Source organism: Nannospalax galili, unplaced genomic scaffold, assembly GCF_000622305.1.
Source record: "Nannospalax galili isolate Female #2095 unplaced genomic scaffold, S.galili_v1.0 scaffold627, whole genome shotgun sequence".
NCBI classification, from domain to species: Eukaryota; Metazoa; Chordata; class Mammalia; order Rodentia; family Spalacidae; genus Nannospalax; species Nannospalax galili.
Genome location: NW_008355786.1, coordinates 1,634,057 through 1,644,821, shown reverse-complemented (window position 1 = coordinate 1,644,821; position 10,765 = coordinate 1,634,057).

Genomic DNA, 10,765 nt, shown 5'->3' with positions numbered 1-10,765 from the left:
AGAACTTGTTTGATCCCTATATAAGGAATGTTATAGAATCTCTTCCTCAGCATTATATTATAGAAAAAAATATCAATTCTACTTTTCTGATTCTATTATATTCTTTTACTTATATTTGTGTTAAAGGAGACTATTAAAGTAAATATAATACTGTAACCACATGAGCCAATTGTGTTTCAAAACATGAATTTAATTGAAGACATTTAAACAATGAAGTGCCAAATGTAAGGAAAATAGATGATCAATTTCTGATGGGTACATATTAGGAGAATTTAAATATATATGATATGTTATTATTTCAGAATGTTATATTTCATAACATTCTTGTTTTTTGGTTTTTTTTTTCCTGCCTCAGCCTCCTTTATTTTGCCCGCATCCAGTGGGAATCCCATAAAATTCTTGTTTTAAAGAGCCAAATTTGTGATTGAAAGTAAATGAGGATTATTTTTTTATAAAAATTAGTATTTACTCTCTTCATGTTTTAAAATGGAGAACTAAATGTAACACTATAAATAAGGTACTCTTGTTGCAAACTGAGTACCTTATTTATATTCTTACATCTATTTCTTCATTTTAAAACATTAACACACTCAGATGTAGATAGAAATTTAATATCCCTGTAGGATTGCGGGCATTTGAAAATTTAAGAAGTTGTAGCACACAGTTTTGCTTCACTCATCATCATTCATACATTAAATATCCTTTATCAACCAAACAATGGCATCCAAGTGTTTTGTAATTATTATAAGAATTTTCTCTCTTTTATGATTTGAAGAGATTGATAATAAAAATTTATTTTCTCTGCATTTGCTTCCCAAACTGGTACCACTTGATGAAATAAAATTAACACACTCCCAGCGTTCTCGTTTTTGTTTCTTTTAATTGCAAAAAGTTCTTGCTTTGTAGTTCAAGATGGCCACAAATTCATAATATAGCCTCCAAAATATATTTATGAGAGGTATATATCAACAAACCCAGTACTCTTTGTAATACTGCTATATATCATATGGGTAAAAGGAAGGTAAAATTCTTTTGAGCATTTGTGGATAAAAATTATTGTGTAGAATTTAAAAAGGCAATTATAAATATGATTAAATAACTTAAAAAACTATAGAAAAACAATTCAAAGAAATCAGAGACTAGGAATAAACTTCTCACTGAAGCTCAAGAACATACAAATATAGAGATGAGTGAAAGGACCAAAACAATTAAGGACTTGATGAATTCTCTGATCATGTTTGTGATTGTTCTTTAAAATTCTGCATCCTGAGGTTCCTCTGGGTGGTTCTCATTGTACTTATGTATGATGGGTGGGATTTTGTGGGGATATACTATTTTGATTTTTCATATTTGTACTTTTGTACTGTGGTCTGGGCACATGGATTTCTTTTGTTGATCATTTGTCTGAACTGAAATTATAGCCTACCTTTGTTTACTTGAAGTTTAGTTCTGTTTATACTGTTGGTGTAGCTTGGTTGCTTTCTTCTCAGTGTTAGTTCGTCTGTGTTTTAGGTTTGTGTTGTTGTTTTTTGTATGTTTTGTTTGTTTGGTTTTTTGGGGGGTGGTATACAGGATGGTTCCAGCTTACTAGGCAAGAGCTCTCCAGCACAGGGAAAGGACCTAGACACAATGTGAGACTAAGTAGGTAAGCAGAATATATTTAAGCCCTGGTGCAAGAGATTGTAACCAGGCGTGCTGCAGGAAACTCAAGAAGAAGTTAGCAGATTCTGATTTATCAGGGTAGTCCAGGGAATCTCAGTTAGTTGAGCAGGAGGGGACTTGGCACAAGGTGGGAATTAGGACAGTGTGAATGAGTATAGCTAGATAAACAAAGTAGGTGTGGGCCCTAGAGGGTGAGAATGTAGTGGGTGCCATATTTTATTTCTAATATACATCTAACCATCTGATTAGAGAACCTCATTTTGTTCTATTTCTGATTTTAATTTTCTCCTCCATTTCTTGAGTTTTTATGCATTTCATATAATATATTTTAATACAATTTAGGCCCCCTTCACTGTCCCCCATGATTACCCCACCATATTTCAGATATTCTGTCATATATATTAAGTCCTATCCAGTCCAGCATTTGTCAGGATTGGTGCAGAGCACAAGGAAACAGAAGCTTTCACGCCTCTGGGAACTCACTCATGAACTTGCAACAATGGTAACAACATGCACAAGACTCATGTTGGCTCAGTCAGACAAAAACCCAGCATAGAATGGGGAAATAGTTCCCTAACCAAGGAACTATTGTTGGTATATAATTACTGTGGGGTGAAGGAGAGTAGACCTTCTTTAAGGGAGTCTAGTCAACCTAGTGATAGGCTGACTAGACTCCAGTGGATGATTTTAATTTTTAGTAGACAGATTATTATGAATATTTAAGGCATACAAAGTGGTAATATACTTTATAAAGCATATGTAACAGAAAGTTTCATTAGCATGTTTCTCAAAAATTATCTGTTTTGAAAATAAGAAATGTGCTTATCTTATACATTATATTAAATGTGTTTTTGCAATGTATCTCATATAATTCAGATCTTGTTCTGCTTGAATAACTGAGGATCAGAATCATTCCGTTGCCAAACTTCCATTGTCTCTACTTTTCTAGCCTCTTAAGTGCCATGCCTTTCTCCTGCCCTTAGAGTTCAGTTTCTTTCAGTTCTACTTAGACTGTTTCTTATTTATCTTTCTGTGTTTCAGTTATTTTATGGAGCTCAGTGTTCTATAAGTTCCATTCAGGTTGTCACAAATTATAATATTTCATTTTTAAGGCAGTACACAATTAGGTTGTATCTATGCCAACTAATTTTATCATTAAACTACCAATACTTTGCCTAATTCTTTGACCTGATATCTGTAATTATGCACCACTAAATGTGAGAGCAAAAATTTCCTCCCATTTAAATTTCAAATATTTTGAGTAAAGAGAATTATGATGATTGACTCATATGAATAACTCTGCCTACCAATTTTGAATTACCTTTACAAACCTTTGATAATGAGTACCCGAATTTAACAACTTTGTACAAATGTTCACTTTTTGAAAGCAATTTGTTTTAGCTTTATTTATTTTGAACTGACTGTGAGTATAGCCAGATTTTTCTTTTGACAAATACTGATCTACATGGATTGAGTTCATATGTCATTTAGAATTTAATTCAATAAGTTTCTTATGTCTTTGGGTTATATGTTATATTCTTTTAAAATATTTTCTAAAGTATTATAGACAAATGCTCCTATTTTAATTGCATATATGTAAATTTTATATAAATTCTTATATAAAATTTAAATTTTATACCTTTTCAGTCTCAATGTTCTGTCAGACTATTATTTATGTTGTTATTATTATAGTTTTTATTTTACTGATACTGAGCTTAATTTGTTCTTTTCTATTTTTGAGCTACCAGTTGATTTAGCTATCATTCTTTTTTGGTGATAAGATACCAGTATATCAGTATAAACACAATTCTTAGAGTCTCTTCTGCTGTACTAAAAGTATTTTGCTTAACTTTCTTTCTTCACTTCTTTTACATATTAAATTCCTCTTTTATTTTCTTCATTGATCCATTGAGTGGTCATGCATATTTTAATTTCCCCAATTTTTGAGTTTTATAGAATTCCATTAGTTATTTCTACTTCCATTCCAGTAAGATGCAGGAATGGTTCAATACACAAGAATCAGTAAACATAATATATTATATACGTGATTTTTAAGACAAAAATCATATGGTTCTCTCTATAGACACAGAAAAGTCCTTTGACAAAATTCAACCTGCATTCATAATAAAAGTCCTAGAGAGAAAGAACCTACCTCCACATAATTAAGGCTATATGCACAAACCCACACCCAACATTATTCTAAATGGAGAAAAACTTGAATAATTCCCATTACAATAAGGAACCAAACAAGGATGTCCACTAGTTCCAGTTCTTTTCAGTATAGTGCTTGAAATTCTAGTTAGAGCAATAAGACACAAAAAGTAAATTAATGAGGTACTAATAGGGAAAGAGATCAAATTGTCCCTATTCACAGATATATTCATGACAGATCCCAAAAAATCAGAAATCTTCTAGGAATGATCAGCACTTTCATCAAAGTGTCAGGATACGAAATCAGTTTTTAAGATCAGTAGCCTTTCCATATATTAGTAGCAAGCAATCAGAGAAATAGTTCATGAAAACACTCCCATTCAAAATAGTCTCAAAATTTAAAATATCCAGGAAATCTAACCAAAGATATTAAAGACCTCTGCAATTAAAACTTGACTTCTTTGAGGAAAGATATTGAGGGAGACACAAAGATATAGAAAGAAGTCCAGTGCTCATGACTTTTTTAGAATTAATAATGTGAAAATGATCATCTTACCAAAATCAATTTATAGGTTCAATGAAATATCAAACAAAATCTCTGTGATATTTTTCATAGAAATAGAAAAATGCTTCTTAAAATTCATATAGAATCACAAAAGACCCCAGATAGCCAAAGAAATCCTCAGCACAAAGTGGAATGCTCGGCTTATTATCATACAAGGCCCCAAAATATATTAAAAAGTTATAGCAAAAAAAAAAAAACAAAACAGTATGATAGTGTCACAAAAAAAAGATGTGTGCATCAGTAGAAACAAATAGAAGATTCAAATATGGGTTCACTTAATTTAGCTACCTGATACTTGAGAAAGGTGTTACAAACATAGTTGGAGGAATGATATCTTCAACAAATCGTGCTGGCAAAACTGGATCACCACATTCCAAAGAATGAAATTAGACTTATATCTATCACTCTGAAGAAACACCAGCTCCAAATGGATCAGAATCTCAATGTGATCCCTGAAATATTGAAGCTATTAGAAGAAAACATAGACAGGACACTACAAGATACAGATGTAGAAAAGGAGTTTCTAAATTGGACTTCAGTCAACTCAGGATCTAAGGTCAGCAATGACATACGGAATTACATTAAACTAAAAACCTTCCATACAGTAAAGGAAAAAAACGTGAAGAGGAAGCCCACAGAGTAAGAGGAAATCACCAGGTACACATCTGGCAGAGGATTAATAGCCAGAGTAAAGAACTTCAGAAACAAACAAGCCAGAAAACAAATGACAAATTTAAAAACTGGGCTAAGGATCTGGATAGAGAGACCTCAAAAGAAGAAAGAGTCCAAGAGACACCTAAAATAACACAGGTTAGTGCCACAGTCATTGATTGCCTCCCAGAACTTGAAGGTAAAAACCTACTGCTGAGGACAGGACTTAGAGCAATGGAGCTAGAATTGACCTGGAAGCCTTCTCCAAGAAGACTGGCTCTCAGAGATCTAGAGGATAGTTTGCAAATCAATCAATAGTAGCTCAGCTCTAAAACCTAATAACCACAATGACTGGCACAGCAAGCTGTCTCTATAGGTGTAACAGTGGCACTGTTATCTGGGGGTAATCAGCAGCTATCTAATTGGACTTAAAGCCTTCTCAATGGGAGGGAATTAATGGTTAGCATTATAAATATATTCTAATACACATGGCTGGAGAGGTCATAGATCCTAGAGAAAACCATATCTCTATCATATCTCTAGACAAAAGAAATTTCTTACCATATCTTATATATGGTTCCTTATATTTACAGATAAATGTACGGTACACCACTAATCAAAGAAGCTTCTTTTTGCAACAGATGGTGGATATTACAAATTTCCACAACTAGTCACAGAGGATATATATCTGAGAGATTCTCAGTCCAAAATGACACATAATTGGAACCTTGACACCTAAGTCTCAAGAAACAGAGCAGAACGTGGGAAGAGAGAATACTAATACCTCCACAATTCTTACCAGTTGTTTCCTCATGTAACAGAGTGTAATTCACACAGAAGGTCACAATTCACCAAGTTTTAGAGAATAAGAGACTGAAGAGTGCATGTCCCTGGATAGGACTCCTATGTTAAGCCTCCACCAACCCATGGCTCAAGGACCATTGTGGAAGAGGGAGCTGAAAGATTGCAAGAGTCAGGGTTGATGCATGAACTTAAGGAAATGAAGGCTTTCAGAATACTGGAACCTTCTTCACATGAACTTATAGCAATGATAACAGCATGCACAAGACCCATGCCCACTCAATGAGACAAAAACATAGCATAGAATGGGGGGAGTTGGCAGCAGACCCCAACCATAGTCAAAGAATTATTGGCAAATTATTACTGTGAGGTGGAGAGTAGATTTTCTTTAAACAGTAGACTGACTACACTCCAGTGGATGAAATTGCACCGAGGGACACTTGGATAAAAATGTTTGATCTATATGACAGAATACCTGAAATCTGGTGAGGGAATATGAGGGGCAAGGAGTAGGAATGGGGTCTAAATTTGATTAAGATGTGTTTCATGAAATGCACAAAACTTAAATATTAAAAATGAAAAAAGAAATAAAAAGGCAAAGAAACACCTCAAAAAGTGTTCTACAGCCTTATTAATTAGGGAAATGCAAATGCAAATCAACTTTAGTATTTCATCTTATCCAAATAAGAATGGATAAAGTCAAGAGAACAAATGAAAGGACAACCATCATTCACTTCTGGTGAAGCTGCAAACACATGCAACCATCATGGAATTCAGTGTGGGAAACTTAAAAAACTGAAAAAAAAAATCTACCAAATTATTTGGTTATACCACTCCTTGGCATACACCCAAAAGATTCACTGAACTGCAGAGATACTTGTGCATCCATGTTTGTTTCTTCTTACATTAGGTAAGAAATGGAAGCAAGTTAAATGTCCTTCAGCTGCTGAGTGGATAATGAAAATGTGGTACATTTACACAATGCAGTTCTATTCAGTGGTAAAGAAGAATTAAATCACAAGATTTACAGACAAATTGTTGAAACTATAGCCTGTTATATTAAGTGAAGTAGTACAGATTCAGAAAAACAAATAACATATTTTCTCACATTTTTGGATCTTAGCACCAAATCCTTAGATGTGAGTTATAACTGCAGGAACCAGGAAATCATCAAAGAACCATGGAGGTAATGTTGAAGAGGAGCTCAAGAGAAATGATTAGTATGAATCAGGTCTTACCTAGACTGAAATAAAGCGGGGGTACATTAATTGTGGAGGGAGGCTGGAGGGTTATACAGGGGTAGAGAAGGGAAAGGTAAATAAAACAGGATCTGAAGAAAATGGAAATAAATTGATTCAATAGACTACTGAAATGCAAAAAATATCTATAAAGGCATGTGAATAGCTGAAGACTGTATATCAAAAACAGTATCAGGCAGGAAAAACCCTCATTCAGGTTGTTGGTCAGGGTAGATGAAGAGACTTCCAAAATAATACAGACTATTGATTCAGCCCTAGATTACCTTCAAGAATGTGAATATAAGAATCTATTGCTGAAGACAGACCATATATTAGACACAGGTCTTGGAGCAATGTAGCTAGAACTGAACTGGAGTTCTCCTCCCTGAAGACTTGCTCACATAGTACCATAGATACATGCAAGATCCCTTTGAGTAAACCATTCAATGTTCCTACCCAGGTGTAAAGTCCAACAAAGGCAACAATGACGGGTTCAGCAAACTTTATTAGTAAAGTAATGGCATTTTTATTTTGTGGATAATCAACAGCTATCTAATTGGAATTAAGGACTACTCAATGGAAGAAAACTCAAGTGTGGCACTGTAAACACAGCTAAATACACACAGCTAATGGTCAAAGATCCTAAAGAAAACCTATATCTGTTATATGTCTACACCAATGTAATTTCTTACTGTATTCTAAACATTTATCCTTATATTTACAAACAATTGTACCTCTTATCACTCATCAAAAAAGCTACTTTTTGCAACAGATGGAGGCAATTACAGAGTTTTTGTAACTGGTTAAATGAATAGAATAAGTGTCTGTAGAATGCCCAGCCTAAGCAAAACATCTACAATTTAATCTCTACACCTAAGGCTCAGGGTACATAGCAGTAGAGGAGACTGAAAGAATATTCATACCGTGTGTCTCTCAACTCTTACCAGTGAAGTGTCTTCATGTAACATAACATGTTGTAATTAACCCAGAACACCACATATGTCCAAAGTGCAGGTAATTAGAGACTGCAGAGGGCAAGCCCCTGGCTAGTATACCTATAACAAAACTCTACCACCAAGGGATCAGATAGCATTGCAGAAGATGGAACCAACTGACTGTAAGTTCCAGGGGTGACAAGACCTCAAGGAAACAGTTTTCCAGACACTTGGAATTTACTCATATGGACTTAACATCAGTGGTGACAGCATGTACTAGACCCATGAAAGCTCAAATCAGACAAAAATCCAGAATAGAATTGAGAAAGTGGGTGAGCCCCAAACTTAGATGAGAAAATATTGTCAACCAATGACCACTAGAAGATGGTAGTTTACCATAAGGGGATAATGCTAGATAGGCTGACCAGGCTTCACTGGATGGACTCACACTGAGGGACATTTGAGAACACAAACTTGGCTTAGTAGACCTTAACATATATGACAGAATGTATGAAAACCAGTCCAGAGGGAATGGAGAGGTGAAGATAGGGGAGGGGTTTAAATATGATCAAGATGTACAGCATTAATTTCACAATGAATTACAAAAAGTAAAAAGATTAAAGAAATTTTCTTCTATGAATTTTCTGAAAATATTTTCTGTTTCTTTTCCTGGGTCTTTTACCCATGTAATTTGTGTACTTGAACTTAACATTATTTCACAATTCCTGCATGTTCTGTTTGTGTTAGTTTTTAGATATATCATTGTCTTAGCCTGAATGATCCTGTTCCTCTACCTTGTTTTTATAAGTTCCAATATTCTCTCTTCCACTTGATACATTTCTTAAAAATTTTTATTGATTGAGCTTTTATACATTTCATACAACAGTTCTTAATCAAATTTAGACCCCCTCCCCCACCAACACCCCCAGCCCCCACTGGGCGGCATGTATTTTCCTATACATATTAACTCCTATATAGTCAAGCATTTGTATCCAGATATTCTTCAGTGCAAGTTCATCCACTGGAGTCTAGTCAGCCTACCTAGAGATTATTGGTATAACCAATTCTCCCTCACACATTAGTGATCAGTCACCAATAGTTCCCAGATTAGGGACACCCCACTACCGATTTCCCTCACTCAATTCTGGGCATGTGTGACTGAGTTGGCATTGGTCCTGAGGTCAATTCCACCATTGCCATAAATTCTTATGTGCAAGCTTCCAGTAGCCTGAAAGCCTCTGCTTCCCTATATTCATGGACCAATCCTGGTTCTTACAGTCTTTCACCTCTGCTTCCACAATGGTACCTGAGCTGTGAGTGGGAGAGGTTTGTTGCAGGATCTTATCCAGGGACACATTCTTCAGTCTCTTATTTTTTAAAAGTTGGCCAGTTGTGATCATTTGTGTACATTGCACTCTGTTGTATAAGGAGGCTTCACTGGTGAGAGTTGAGGACACAGTTTAGGTAGCTTTCTCTCTACTTCCCCTTCCTCTATGTTCCATGAGTCTTTGGTGTAGAGGTTCCCTTGTAGATGTGTCATCTAGGACTGGACATCTCTCAAGCATATATTCTCTGAGTCTAACCAGTTCTGAGGTTCTTCATAGCTTCCATCTGTTGCAAAAGGAAGCTTCTTTGATGAGTAGTATACAATATACTTGTGTGTAAATATTAGGATCCATAAGAAATTTCATTTGCCTAGTGATATGACAGAGATAGTGTTTTCTCTGGGATCTATGACTTCTCCAGGCGTGTGTATTTGGCTGTGTTTACAGTGTCACCTATGAGTTCAGTCCCATTGAAAGGGTTTTAAGCCAATTGGATAGATGTTGATTACCCCCCAGATAATAGTGCCACTACCATCCCAGTACAGGTAGTTTGTTGTGCTGGTCATTATCGTTATTACGTTTTAGGGCTGATTAGGTTTTAGAACACTGATTATTTTCTCCCTTAGCAGCTTGCTTAGTATGCTCCAGAACTATGGGTATTAAACTTCTAGTAGAAGGCTTCCAGGTTAGTTCCTGCTCCATTGCTCCAAGTCCTGTGTTTGAAATATGTCCTGTCTTCAGCAGTAGGGTCTTATCTTCTAGTTCTTGAAGATAAGAGCTCTGACAATAACGTGTTATTTTGGGAGTCTCTTAGACCACTCTGATCAACCACTCGAAGGGAGATCTTTCCTGACACCGTGTTCCTTACCTTACAGGCCCCAGGCATACATATGGACTAATGTTCAGACATATGGACATTTCTCAGGGGGTTTCAGGGCAACACATCATTTTTTAGACTTCTTTTGTAATTTTATCAAATTTTTGCAATTTTCATACAATGTAGTTAGATGGCATTTAAATCCACTCCTCTTTCCTTACCTCATCCCACTGCCTCCTAACCAATTTAATGAAGTCACATGTATATACTATGGCCTATAGAGTATGATTTGTGTTCCCCAATGTCCTTCAGTGTGAATCCATCCACTAGACACATCAAGAGTCCTAACCCTCTAAGACACTTCACCAATAGGCATAATTTGCTGGGCCAGTCAGTTTTATTTATTAAGCTTCACAGCTGGATAGGACTATTGGTTGGTTTTCTCCCTTGGCAGCCTGTATAGTATCCTGTAATAACATAAGAGAAAAACCTTTTGGAGGAGACAAATTTCCCTTGATTTTTTTGTGCTATTTGTGTTTTTGTGATGATATCTGGGCATCATGTAACTGGTCCTTTAAATTTTTCTTTGCGATATATAGGGAGACATATATGTATATATT